The sequence below is a fragment of the Mauremys mutica genome, chromosome 1 (genome assembly GCF_020497125.1).
Source record: "Mauremys mutica isolate MM-2020 ecotype Southern chromosome 1, ASM2049712v1, whole genome shotgun sequence".
NCBI classification, from domain to species: domain Eukaryota; kingdom Metazoa; phylum Chordata; order Testudines; family Geoemydidae; genus Mauremys; species Mauremys mutica.
This window is the reverse complement of record NC_059072.1, coordinates 125,841,588-125,855,816: the sequence shown is the minus strand read 5'-3', so window position 1 is coordinate 125,855,816 and position 14,229 is coordinate 125,841,588. Positions and strand designations below refer to the sequence as shown.

The following is a 14,229-nucleotide window of genomic DNA, read 5'->3' as shown; positions in this document are numbered from 1 at the left end:
CAAGGGGCAGCCCCAGTGAGGCTACAGTGAGGGGCAGCAGCGGAGAGGCGGCACTCATGTGATGGCAGCCGCCTCCCCCCCGAATGGCACCCACCACAGGGGAGGCGAGGGGGATTCCTGGACCTGAGAGGGGCCCTAGGAGCACATGCAGTGACAGTGGGGGGGTGAGTCTGCTGCCGGGGGGTGAGAAGGGGGTCTCTACCCCAGAGCTTGCTGCTGCCAGCAGGGAGAGGGCTGGGGGGAGTCCTTCTCTCTGGCTCCAGTCCCAGGGCAGCTTGCCTGCACCCCAAACTCATCCCCAGCCCCGCCCCACCCCAGAGCCCACACCCCCAGCCAGAGCCGTCACCCCCCCACCCCAACCCTCTGCTCTAGCCCTGAGCCACTCCAACACCACAAACCCCTCAGCCCCAGCCCCAGACAGAGCCCTCATCCCCCTGCACCCTAACCCTCTGCCTCAGCCCTGAGTCCCCTGCGACACCCCAAATCCACCCCAGCCTCACCCCACAGCCCTCACCTACTCCCCCTCCCTCCACACCCCCTCTTATCCCCAGACTCCCTCCCACAACCTGCACCCCCTCCCTCCACACTCCTTCCCATCCCCAAATTCCCTCCCAGAGCCTGCTCCCCAGTCCCCTGCCCCAGCCCAGGGCCTGCATCCCAGACCTCCTCCCCCACCCAAACTCCCTCCCAGAGTCTTGGGCAGGGGCAGGTTCTGGGCACCACCAAAATTTCTACAAACCTACCACCCCTGCCGGCAAGAGCTGGTGTGCCATACCGGGGTGGACCGGCTTCCTGAGGCAGCAATTTAAAGGGCTGGAGCCTAGGGCCCTTTAAATTGCTGCCAGAGCCCCGCTGCCAGAGCCCTGGAGTAGCGACTGAGGGGCTCGGGTGGTGATTTAAAGGGCCCAGGGCTTCTGCCACCGTTACCACCCCAGGCCCTTTAAATCACCACTGGAGCCCCACTGCTGCTACCCCAGGGCTCCGAGGACAATTTAAAGGGCCCGGGCTTTGCTGACCCCTGGAGCCTGCTGGAGCCCTGGGGTAGTGGCAGCAGGGCTCTGGTGGCTATTGAAAGGGTTTGGGGCTCCCACTGCCTCTATCACCCTGGGCCATTTAAATAGCCACTGGAGCCCTGCCGCCGCTACCCCAGGGCTCCAGCAGCAGGGCTCTGGAGACGATTTAAAGGGCCCTGAAGGGCAGCGGCAGTAGGACCCCTGCTGCTGGAGCCCTGGGGCTCCGTCGGCAATTTAAAGGGCCCGGGGCTCTAGCTGCGCAGATTTAAATTGCCCCATTTAAATCACCCCCGAACTCCAGGGCTCCCAGCCACCTCTGCAGCTGGGAGCTCAGGGGGTGATTTAAAGGGCTTGGGGATTTAAAGGCTCCACCTCTTCTGGCGGAGGCCACGCCCCTCCTCAGGACTCCGGAGTACCAGCAAGTCCTTTAAGTTACTTTCACCCCTGGGTGCAACCCTTCTGTCAGCTGAAGTCTGCAGCAACAAGGGCCGAGTTCAATATCGAGGGGTTCCTTTTAACACTACAACACAGAACTGGCTTGAGCCCCCACCCTGTAATGGGGAAAAACTTAGCTGCACCCTGGCTGCCTCTAAGAGGCACTACCCACTCTCAAGCACTGAGTCTGTGTATAACAGAAGAGAACTTTATTAAAAAGGAAAGGGAACCAAGCATTAGTTGGGAAAAACATCACAACCATATTCAGACATAGGCGATCATAAGCCAAGCCAACTCCACAGTGTGTTGGGCAGTGTCCTTGACCTCAGTTTCCCACTCTTTTGGTGTGTGTGTGGGGGGGGTGTCCAACAAATGAATGTCCTTTGAACACATTGCTCCCCTCTCCCTCCACTGCACCCCCTACACAGTTGGCTGTCCTAGGTCAGCAAAGCCCCAGAGTTCAGAGGTGTATTCATGTGGGTTCACCTCCCACCCTCTGGTGCTTCAGATACCAAGCACAGGGCAGGCAGAATGGACAGGGATAGAGGAAAAGGAGACACACAAGCAGCAGGAGATGCTAGCCCTTCTCAAGCAGCAAACAGACATGCTGGAAACTTCTGCTGACCTTCAGGTTGACCCATGTTCACCTCCCTCTGCAGCCCATAGAGAACTACATCCTGGGACCTCCCTCCACACACCCCACATTCCCGTGGCATCCAGACCATAGCATTACCCCTATCACTCCATCCCAGAGGTGAGTACAGACAATCACAGCCACACTTACACCAACCGTGTTTCTTACAAGTCAGCGTGTGTGTTTGTGAAAGGAAAATGACTGTTCTGTCCTCTTCCAAGGTTCTTTTCCCTGTATTTATAAAGTTTTATTCACTTCCTTGTATGTCTGTTTGCAGTGGTTTGGAATAAAAGTCTATTTATGAAAACAATCATTTTATTAGTTCACATATGCTGGCTGGGGCAGACATCATTCATAGCTAATAGCAATAGGTGCTTATTGCCACACACACACACCAAGATTTATACTGGGGTGCAAAAAAAAAACAACAGAAAAAGCACACACACCAATGCCAGGCAGTGCACACATTACTGTGGCTCACTATTAAAATAGTCTTTCAAAGCCTCCCTGAGCGACACAGCTCGCTACTGAGTTCTTATAGCCCTGTATCTGGCTGCTTGAATCAGAAGGCAACTGTTCCACCTCCATCCTCCACTCCACTGGAAACTTTTCCCCCTTTGTGTCACATATTATGAAGTACACAGCAGGCAGCTATAATCATTGGAATATTTTTTTCACTGAGGTCTAATCTATGCATAGACAGCGCCAGCGGCCTTTCAAACACCTAAAGACACATTCAACTTTCATTCTGCCCCTGCTGAACCTGCAGTCGTAGCACTCTTTGCTGCTATTGAGGTGGCCGGTGTATGGCTTCATCAGCCATGGGAGTAAGGGGTAGGCTGGGTCTCCCAGAATAACTATTGGCATTTCAACATCCCCAATGGTAATCCTCTGCTCTGGAAAGAAAATCCCTGCTTGCAGATTTCTGAACAGGCCTCTGTTCTTAAAGATGTGTGCGTCATGCACCTTCCCTGACCAGACCACACTGATGTCAGTAAAATGTCCGGCTGATCCACTAGGGCTCGCAACACCATAGAAAAGTAGCCCTTGCTATTAATGTACAGTGTGGCAAGATGGTCTGGTGCCAAAATAGAGATATGCATGCCAGCTATCGCCCCACCGCAGTTCAGGAACCTTATTGCCAAAAAAACATGTCCTGCACATTGCCCAGAGTCACAGTCTTTTGCAGCAGGACACAATTAATGGCCCTGCACACTTGCATCACAGCAGCCCCCACAGTGGATTTCCCAACTCCAAATTGATTCATGACTGATCGGTATCAATCTGGCGTTGCAAACTTACACACAGCAATCGCCAATTGCTGCTCCACTGTCAGAGCAGCTCTCATTTTGATGTGGCTGCACCAGAGGGCTGGGGCGAACTCAGCACACACTTCCAGGAATGTGGCTTTGCGCATCCAGAAGTTCTGCAGCTACAGTTCGTCTTCCCATATCTGCATAATGATCAATCCCACCAGTCAGTGCTTGTTTCTCAGGCCCAGAACCAGCACTCCACCATCAGCAGCTGCTCCGTGAATGCCAACCACCACCTTGAAAAGAATAGTTTCTTTCTACATCCCACAGCAATCTACCATCCTCCACTGCTCCTTTGGCAGATCTGCAAATACTGCAGGATCAGGCACATTGTGCTTTCAGCACTCATCACAACAACACAAAGTTGGTCAGGATCCATGCTTCTTGCAGAGATAGTGGGCGTGCGGGTTTGTGGGGCTTTTCAAAAAAGAGGCATGAAACATTATGGGGTGCAGATAACATTATGGGATGGAGAAAACTGCATCATGGGATACTGAAATCATGTTCCCAGTCACCACTGCATGCACTGGTGCCAGCTTCTAATTTTTCCCAGAGGTGCTCAAACTCAGGCCCTGCCCAAACTCCACCCCTTCCACCAAGCCCCCATGTCCACCCAGCCCCAACCCCAACCCTTCCCCAAGGCCCCACCCCTTCCCCGACTCGCCTTTTTCTACCCCATCCCTGCTTCTCCCCTCCCTCCCAGCGCCTCCTGCATGCCATGAAACAGCTGTTCCACAGTGTGCAAGAGGCACTGGGAGGGAGTGGGAGGAGTTGATTGGTGGGGCCATCGGTGGGCAGGAGTGGAGGGGAGCTTGGCTGCCGGTGGGTGCTAAGCACCTGCTAATTTTTTTTCCATGCGTGCTCCAGCGCTGGAGCACCCATGGAATTGGTGCCTATGCCTGCATGCCTCATTTGCCCCCAGGAGGCATTGCAAACCCTTCCCAAAAAAATCAGCTTCTGCTAGATGGTGGCAAGTCTCACAGTGGGATACCTACCCATGGTATTGATGCAAGCACTGGCAGTAAGGACCCACACCGCTGATACAAGGACAGTAGTGTGGATATACAAAAGCAATGTAATTACTACGATGGCTGTACATCAATGTAACTTGGGTTGACTTAATTTTGTAGCGTAGACTAAGGGTAGGTCTACACTTACCTGCCGGGTCGACAGGCGGCATTTGACTTCTCGGAGTTCGAACTATCGCGTCTAATCTAGACGCGATAGTTCGAACTCCGGACGCGCTCTCGTCGACTCCGGAACTCCACCGGAGCGAGTGGCAGTGGCGGAGTCGACGGGGGAGCCACGGACTTCGTTCCCGCGACGTCTGGACGGGTGAGTAGCCTGAACTAAGGTACTTCGAATTCAGCTACGCTATTCGCGTAGCTGAAGTCGCGTACCTTAGTTCGACCCCCACCCCCTTAGTGTAGACCAGGCCTTAATGTGTCTTTGCCTTACTTCCCCAAAATGTTAGATTAACATAATAGTACAGCCGTACCTCACAGGGGTGCTGTGAGGATAAATACTTTAAAGACTGTAAGATGCTCAGGCCCTACAGTAATACAAGTACCAAAAATACAGAGCTTTCCTAACTTGAACTCCTCAGAACCTGCATTTGGGTACCACAGCTGAAGAGTCCTGCACAGGCCATGATGGAGTGAGATGGCCAGCTAGGGTAGAATTTTCCAAAGTGGATTAGGAGAAATTCTACTGAAAGTAATTGGGACTTGTGTACCCAAGGGCATGCCTGCATGGTAGGGTAATGTGCACAATGGGGAGGGGGGAGTGATTTCTAAGGCTAGGTCTACACTTGGGGGGGGTGGCGGGGGGAAGTCAACCTAAGATACGCAACTTCAGCTACACAAATAGCGTAGGTGAAGTCAGCGTATCTTAGGTTGATTTACCTGGCTGTGAAGACGGCAGTGAGTCAACCGCTGCCGCTCCCCCATCGACTCCGCCTCCGCCTCTCACGCGCGGTGGAATTCCGGAGTTGACAGCAGAGCGATCGGGGATCAATCTTATCGTGACTACACTAGACACGATAAATCGATCCCCAATAGATCGATTACTACCCACCAATCCGGCGGGTAGTGTAGGCATACCCTAAATGTATTAACATGTTGCACATTAATTGGTACATGTAGACCCTCCCAGTGCACACTAAAGGTGTCCTCGTGTGCTTTGACACAGAGATAGGGAACCTTTAGGTGCACAGAGACCCTGCTGGTGTACACTAGTCGTGCCCCACATGATAGTGTGCTTTAGAAATCACTGTTTTGCCAGAAGCTGGGAATGCACGACACGGGATGGATCACTTGATTACCTGTTCTGTTCATTCCCTCTGGGTCACCTGGCATTAGCCACTGTCAAAAGACAGGATACTGGGCTAGCTGGACCTTTGGTATGATCCAGTGTGGTCATTCTTATGTTCTTATGAGGTGTCACGGATCTAGGAGAGTGCCCCCTGTTGACCACTCACCAGACTCCTGTGAGTGGATTCAACTACTGGATCTCGTGTGCCTTGGGAGTCTGAAATTGGTCCAGGCACTGCCCTTAGCTTGAGATCCTTAGACACACCCTTGGAGCACTGATCCTCCATCTAGCACACCCCCATTCCCAACCCCCAAGAGCTATGACTTTGCCATCCAACTTCCCTAGCCTTGTTACCAGTGCTGAACCCAGACTCCCTCATAGGCTGTGTTTATATTCTCTCCCAGCCAATGTGGGTGTTCTGGACCCACAGTTTACCTCTTCAAAGGGCATGTGGTAGATGAAGCACATATCACACGGGATTACTTTGCACAAGATTCTAAGACACCATTGCTCATTATGCATGAGAGCAGAAGGTCCAGATGATACAGCAAAACAAAAACAAAACAAAACATCCTGACTGATCGTCGCTGCAATTTCAATAGCATTACCCCTGGCATGAAAATGGAGTAACAAAAAGATGAATCAAGCCCTATGTTCTGAGTTGATTTGACAGTTTGCCGTCTACTAGATAGGAGCAAACACTGATTCCCACAGATTTTTTGGGTCTAAAACCAGATTTCTTTACACTGCATTAATGGAATGTTAGCTGTATAATGTAGCACCTAGACCTGTGAATACCCAAAAGGTAAAGAACTACCAATTTCTGATGGAAGAAATATAGCAGTAGGAATTTACTATCTATCACCTCACCAGGATGGTGACAGTGATTGTGAAATGCCCAAGGAGATTAGAAAGGCTACAAAAACAGAAAACCCAATAATAATGGAGGATTTCAACTAACCCCATACTGATGGGTACATGTCACCTCAGGAGGGGAAGCAGAGATGAAATTTCTAGACACCATTAATGACTGCTTCTTGGGGCAGCTAGTCCTGGAATCCATAAGGAAAAAGGCAATTCTTGATTTAGTCCTAAGAGGTGCACAGGATCTGGTCCAAGGGGTGAATATACCTGACCACTCAGTAATAGTGAACACAATGCAATTAAATTTAAACTCCTTGTAAGGGGGAAATACCAGAGAATTCCACCAGGGTAGCATTTATCTTCAAAAAGGGGAACTACACAAAGATGAGGAAGCTAGTTCAATGGAAAGTAAAAGGTTTACTAACAAGAGTGAAATGCCTGCAAGCTGCAGGGTAACTACTGGTATTTTAAAATACCATAATAGAGGCTCAGACTAAATGTATAGCCCCCATAACCAAGAAAAAAACAAAACAGTAGGATGACCAACCATGGCTAAACAGAGTAAAAAGCAGTTAGAATCAAAAAGACATCCTTTAAAAATTGGAAGTCAAATCCAACTGAGGAAAATAGAAAGTAGCATAAACTCTGGCAGGTCAAATGTAAAAGTATAATTAGGCAGGCCAAAACAATTTAAAGAGCAACTAGCAAAAGACACTAAAAAAAAAAAAAGCTGTTAGTTTTAATTACATCAAAAGCAGGAAGCGTGCCAAATAATCAATGGGGGCCATTGGCAGACATGCCAAACCCATGGAAAAAAAAAACGCAGAAATTGGGATTGGTTTTGGCTTAATTGGCTTGTGAGTTGTTTGTTGGCTAGTTTTGGGCTTGTAGCTTTTGGAGCTTGTAGCTTCTTTTTTTTGATCGGCTCCCTGCAAGCTGGGGCAAGGGACAAGAGGGGGGGAGAGAGAGTCAGGGGTGCACAGTGGGCCCACCACAGTCCCAGATGGCACGCCAGGGGGATCTAGTCACATAACGTGTTAGGGCTCTTAGGGACTGGCCTGTTTTTGGCCTTGTTTTGAAATGGGATTAGCTTGATTTTTAGCTTTTTGTGAAAGTTGGGGTGCTTATTTACTGTGTGAACTGTGGCCATTGGATGATCGAGGTGCTACAGGAGCGCTCAAGGAACACAAGGTTATTGTGTAGAAGCTAAACTCCTCATCAGTCTTCACTGCAGAAGATGGGAGAGAGATTCCCACACCTGTGCCATTCCTTTTAGGTGACAAACCTGAGGAACTGTCCCAGATGAGGTGTCAATAGAGGAGGTTTGGGAACAAATTGATAAATTAAACAGAAATAAGTCAGTAGAACCAGATTGCATTCACCCAAGAGCTCTGTTGGAACTCAAATATGAAATTACAGCACTACTAACTGTGGTATGTAACCTATCACTTAAGTCAGCCTCTGTACCAAAATTACTGGAGGATAGCTAAGGTGACGCCAATTTTAAAAAAAACACTCTAGAGACGATCCTGGTAATTACAGGCTGGTAAAGCTAACTTCAGTACCAGGCAGATTGGTTAAAACCATAGTAAAGAACAGAATTATAAGACACGTAGATGAACATGATTTGTTGGAGAAGAATCAATGCAGATTTTGTAAAAGGAAATCATGCTTCACCAATCTATTCAAATTTTTGAGGTTGCATGTCAACAAGCATGTAGAGAAGGGCGATCCTCTGGGTATAGTGTATGTGGACTTTCATAAAGCCTTTGACAAGGTGCCTCACTGAAGGCTCAAACAAAATAAGCAGTCATGGGATAAGAGGAAAGGTCTTTTCATAGATCAGTGACCGGTTAAAAGACAGGAAACAAAAGGTAGAAATAAATGGTCAGTTTTCACAGTGGAGAGAGGTAAAAAGCAGGGTCCCCAAAGAGCTGTACTGGGACTAGTGCTGTTCAACATATTCATAAATCATCTGGGAAAAGGGGAAAACAGTGAGGTGGAACAGTTTGCAGAGGATACAAAACTCCTCAAGACAGGCAAATCCAAAGCAGACTGAAATGAGTTACAAAGGGATTTCACAAAACTGGGTGACTGGGCAATAAAAGGGGCAACGAAATTTAATGTTGATAAATGCAAAGTGATGCACATTAGAAAACATAATCCCAACTATACATACTGTGACAAAGTTCTTCCTCTACCTTGGTGGGTCCTGTGCTTATTGGCGGATTTGCTCGCCTCACAGATACACCCTGTGGGTCGGGAAACAGCCCAGAGACCTTCGCCTCTGGTAGAAGCCACAGTCCAAGTCAATTCCTCCTGTGTTTGATCAGGAGTTGGGAGACTTGGGGGGAACCTGGGCTCACCCTCTACTCCGGGTTCCAGCCCAAGGCCCTGTGGACTGCAGCTGTCTAGAGTGCCTTCTGGTACAGTTGTGCAACAGCTACAACTCCCTGGGCTACTTCCCCATGGTCTCCTCCCAACACCTTCTTTGTCCTCACCACCAGCCCTCCCTCATGATGTCTGATAACGCTTGTACTTCTCAGTCCTCCAGCAGTGCGCCTACTCACTCTCAGCTCTTCGCACGCCTCTTGCTCCCAGTTCCTCGCACGCACTTCCTCTCCTCTGGCTCCCTGGCTCCCTTTGGCCTGACTGGAGTGAGCCCTTTTATAGCATCAGAGGGGCCTTAGAGTCAGGTGCTTAACAGCCTCATCTGACTCTTAGCAGGTTAATTGGAGTCAGGTGTTCTCATTAGCCTGGAGCAGCCCCTGCTCTGGTCACTCAGGGAACAGAAAACTGCAGTGGCCAGTTTATCTCCCTTCTACTACTCTGCTGCTCAGTGGGCATTGTCTGGGGTTCTCTGCTCGGTGTCCCCATCAGGTTCCCTTCGTTTAGCCCTATGACCTCACTCCCGATCCTGTTTTTTTCATTTGTTGTCCCACGTAATTAGTTGGTATCACAGACCTGTGGATCCTCCCCTTAGGCTGGGGGGAGGTCCTTTAGCAGTGGGCGGGCGAAGCTTCCTGGATACCAAATAGGACTACTCTGCTGCTCCCAACTGGCCTGGGTCTATCACAATACAAAATAAGGAGTCTAAATTAGCTGTTACCACTCAAGAAAGATCTTGGAGTCATCGTAGATAGTTCTCTGAAAACATCCACTCCAAGTGCAGCAGCAGTCCAAAAAGCTAAAGAACATTAGGAACCATTAGGAAAGGGATAGATAATAAGATAGACAATATAATAATGCCACTATATAAATCCATGGTGCGCCCACACCTTGGATACTGCACACAGTTCCAGTCGCGATCTCAAAGAGGCTATATTAGAATTAGAAAAAGTACAGAGAAGAGCAATTATTAGGGGGTATAGAACAGTTTCTATATGAGGAGAGATTAAGACGACTGGGACTGTTCATTTTAGGAGAGAGGATATGATGAAAGTCTATAAAATCATGAATGGTGTGGAGAACACCACAATAACCAGGGGTCACCCAATGAAATTAATAGTCAGCAAGTTTAAAACCACCATAAGGAAGTACTTCTTCACACAACAGTCAACTTGTGGAACCCATTGCCGGGGGATGTTATGAAGGCCAAAAAGTATAGTTGGGTTCATAAAAATAATTAGATAAGTCCATGGAGGATAGATTGATCAATGGCTATTAGCCGGATGGTCAGGGTTGCAACTGCTTGCTCTGGGTGTCCCTAAACATCTGACTGACAGAAGCTGGGACCATTCGATAATTGCCCTGTTCTGTTCATTCCCTCGAAAGAATCTGGCACCAGCCACTGTCAGAAGACAGGATCCTAGGCTAGATTGACCATTGGTGTGACCCAGTATGGCCATTCTTATGTTATTAAGTAAATTAGTATTATTATGCTTAGAACAATATATATTGTGCCTCAGCCTACATACACTATGGCCTATACACCTATATTATTTTCCTACATATTGATCTAGACTAGGTATTTATACTACGTGTCATTGTTCTGAGCAATGTTTGACATTGGCCACATCCTGAGAGGAACTGATCACTCACAACCCCTAGGCAGCATGGACTAATAGATAGGGCCCTGGGTTGGGAATCAGGAGGCCCAGGTTCTTCTCTGAGCTCTGCTGCTCATGTACTGTGTAACCTGGATCAAGTCACTTCACCTCTTTCTCCTCTACCTTTTGTATTCTTTATCCATGTAGCTCTTTGGGCCAGACTGTTCCTCTTGATTATTTACTACAGATATAAAGTAACAACATTGACTTGCAAGTGCTCAGCACCTCTCAGATCAGGCCCATAGTCATTTGCAAAGGCTCTATACTGGATAACACCTAGCACAGGGGTTCTCAAACTTGGACTTGGGACCCCTCAGGGGGTTGCGAGCTGTCAACCTCCACCCCAAACCCCGCATGGTACCCAGCATTTATAATGGTGTTACATATATTTAAAAGGATGTTTAATTTATTGGTGGGGGGGTCGCACTCAGAGGCTTGCAATGTGAAAGGGGTCAGCAGTACAAAAGTTTGAGACCCACTGACCTAGCACATGTACAGCATGGGTTACGGTCAGACTGAATAACCCTCTCAGTGCTTATGTAAACTATCCTAATAGCTGTTTAGAAACATGAAGTCATTTCTCAAGGCCACAAAATGAGTCAGTGGCAGAGTGAGTATCTGGATTGGACACTAGTTTCCTATTCAGTGCCCTATGCATAAGGTATTAACATCAATAAGATTTATTTAGCACTTATATAGTCCCAGTGGCTCCAATCATAGAATATCAGAGTTGGAAGGGACCTCAGGAGGTCATCTAGTCCAACCCCCTGCTCAAAGCAGGACCAATCCCCAGACAGATTTTTACCCCAGTTCCCTAAACGGCCCCCTCAAGGATTGAACTCACAGCCCTGGGTTCAGCAGGCCAATGCTCAAACCACTGAGGCTATCCCTGCCCCCTAATATCAAAGAGTGATGTTAACTCACAGGAGGAACAGGTGCATGGTACTTTGTATTTTCAGAGAGTGTTCTACAAGCATTAATAGTTACTAGATCAGCTGTAGTGGCCAAGGTGGATTGATTTAAATCAAAATGGTTTAAATCACTGATTTTCATCATGATTTAAAAATCAGCAAGCAGGAAGAGTTATTTAAATAAGCCATTTTAATTATGTTTTGCATTTCTACTTTTTAATTATTTTCCTAAACAAAGTTGATCCTCATTGGTTAGTAACTATTAAAACACGGACTTGCAATTAAATACAACCTTTACACTGGTTTGGTGCTTCTTTTTGCTAACCGGGAGGAAACAGTGCATCTGTACACATGTATTTAATCAAGTATATAGCTTGACTTAATTAAGAATCTGAATGAATGTTACATTTTTATTATAGTAAGAAATGCATCTTTCGGCATTTTCTATTTACTAGATGGCTAATCTTTTACTTATGATTTGTGTGTGGATTGACATTTAAGTTCAATTAAAAATGTAAAAAGCAGCATTTTACTTTTTTTAAATCCAATAAAGCTACCTTAAGTGTTCTGGATAGAAAAGAAAAAAGTTTATCACAACTTGTTTTGCATTTAAAATTAACTGATTTATTAAACCAATACTTTACTATTCTTAGTTAGTAAATTATTTATGGTCACTATCGCCTTCAAGATTTTAGATCTCATCCTTTCACACCTAAACTTTTATTCATACACTGGAAGAGGAGAACAAGCTTTCCTGCTTTTGCAACTCCCAACTGGTTTCTTAATTTTGAATGAAGCAAGTCTTTGAACTGAACTGGTTTCATAAACTGAAATTCTCTCTGCACCTACAGAAGAGGATACTGCTGTCAAAAACTGCTTTAGCTGTCAAACTCTGGTTCCAGATGCTTAGTGAATAGCTTCCTCCAGTTCTGTGATTTGATGTTGCTTAAAATTTACTACCAAATTTTACCACTTAATATTATTTTGAGTATTTAATTTAAAATTTCATAGATTGACATGTGTTAAGGTCTAAACTTACTACGAAATTAAGAAAGTGTAATATATAAAGAAAATCCTTTTTTTTAATTTAAAAAGTGATTATTTAAAATTCAACTTGCTAGTAATTCACTCTACATGAGTTTCTTCCTTCGCATTTCAAGACAAATGTGTCATGCTCTTCAACAAACAAACAACAAAAGAGGCTACTGTCCCCCCTTGCCATGTTCTTGGGCAACAAGACAATCAGTATTGACAACTGGCATCCACAATGGAGGAGGAGAAATTTGGGAAGGAAACGAATTTTAGAGTCTGCTTTAGACTCCAACACAGCTGATTAGTCAAACTCATCAATAGGATTACTTAAATGAATAAGTTAAGCATGTGCTAAACTATTTGCAAGATCATAGTCCTTATTAGAAGAGCTGAGCAAAAAAAAAATTGGGCAAATAGTAAATTTACTGAAAGTTCATTTCTAGGGTAACCTGAACTAATCAAATAGTTTTGAAAATGTCATTTTGAAATCAACCTCAACTTGAAAATCACCCCCACCCTCTTCAGTTTTTCATTTCAGTTTCGGTTCAAAACAAACTCCCCCTTCCCCACATTTTTCAGTTCAACCACCAAACTAAAAATATCAATTATTTGTTCAGCTCTACATAGAAGGGATTGTTTTAAAAAACAAACAATATGGGTTTACAGTTATGCTATTTCCCATTACACTGTCTTCTTGACACTTACAGGCAAACATTTTTATCTTTTCAGAAAATTATAATGATGTGCCTCAAGATGGGAGAGGTAAGTTTAGAATGCAGCGAGCAGCTTTCAAGAGCGAACTATCCAAGTGAATGACAGACAGACAAACAAACAAAGATGACACCGCAAGATGGAGTTTGGTCATGACATCTGACAAGAATCACCTCCTATCAACTTACAAAAACAATGTTGAAAGAGTTCAGAAAACCGTCTGTAAGCAATATTTTAATTCTAGGTCAAGATTATTATTTTGAAAGGAAACATCGTATTTGATGGAAAGCTCAATACAGTGAAATGCAAGTTGCTCTTGCAAGATCCAAGCCAAGGTAGACAAGGACAACAAGACAAACCTTTGGCAGATCAACTTTCTTTGCCTCCCCATCCATCAATTGCCATTTGAGCCTAATCTGTGTCAGAATAATGAATGTGAGTTATTCCAAAGTTCTCTGGTGAACATTATGTCACAATAGGATAGATGCTGACATTCCCAGTCACTGTTCCCTCAACATCACACCTCACATTACAAAGGGACCCCTCATCGAATCAGAGTGCAGGGTAGTAGTTATTTCAGTCTGATTCTGGTCATTGTATTCACAGCCATGAGACTGGCATGACATCAAATTCCTGAGCACAAGTTGCCTCAACTGTACTTGCCCTCCAGAGGAAGCTACAAAAATTTAAAAACAATTTAAAAAAAGGACAACTTCTCCCCTTCCTGAACCTGATTGGAAACGAAAAAAAAAATCCTGGCAATTACAATAGCAATAACACCACTACCCCTCTGTTTTACAAGGCAATAATCCAGTTCCCTCAGGCTGATAGTTATTCAGCAATTGATTGGTCTCAATTTATCCCCCTCAGGAATGGGAGGATTTCTTTGCAAGGCAGAACAGCAATGGGATATCGAGTCGCTGCGTGTTGCAATAGCCTGACTATATTTTATGG

The 14,229-nt window shown here is 46.1% G+C and overlaps 1 long non-coding RNA gene across 1 annotated transcript in view; it reads right to left on the bottom strand.

The window, feature by feature from the left end:
* LOC123368522 overlaps window positions 1-13,752 on the bottom strand; it is an 80,274-nt gene extending 66,522 nt beyond the window's left edge. The window contains exon 1 of the long non-coding RNA XR_006578807.1: window positions 13,635-13,752. This is a non-coding gene — a long non-coding RNA (uncharacterized LOC123368522). The remainder of the gene's footprint in view (window positions 1-13,634) is intronic.
* Between the last annotated feature and the right edge of the window lie 477 nt (window positions 13,753-14,229).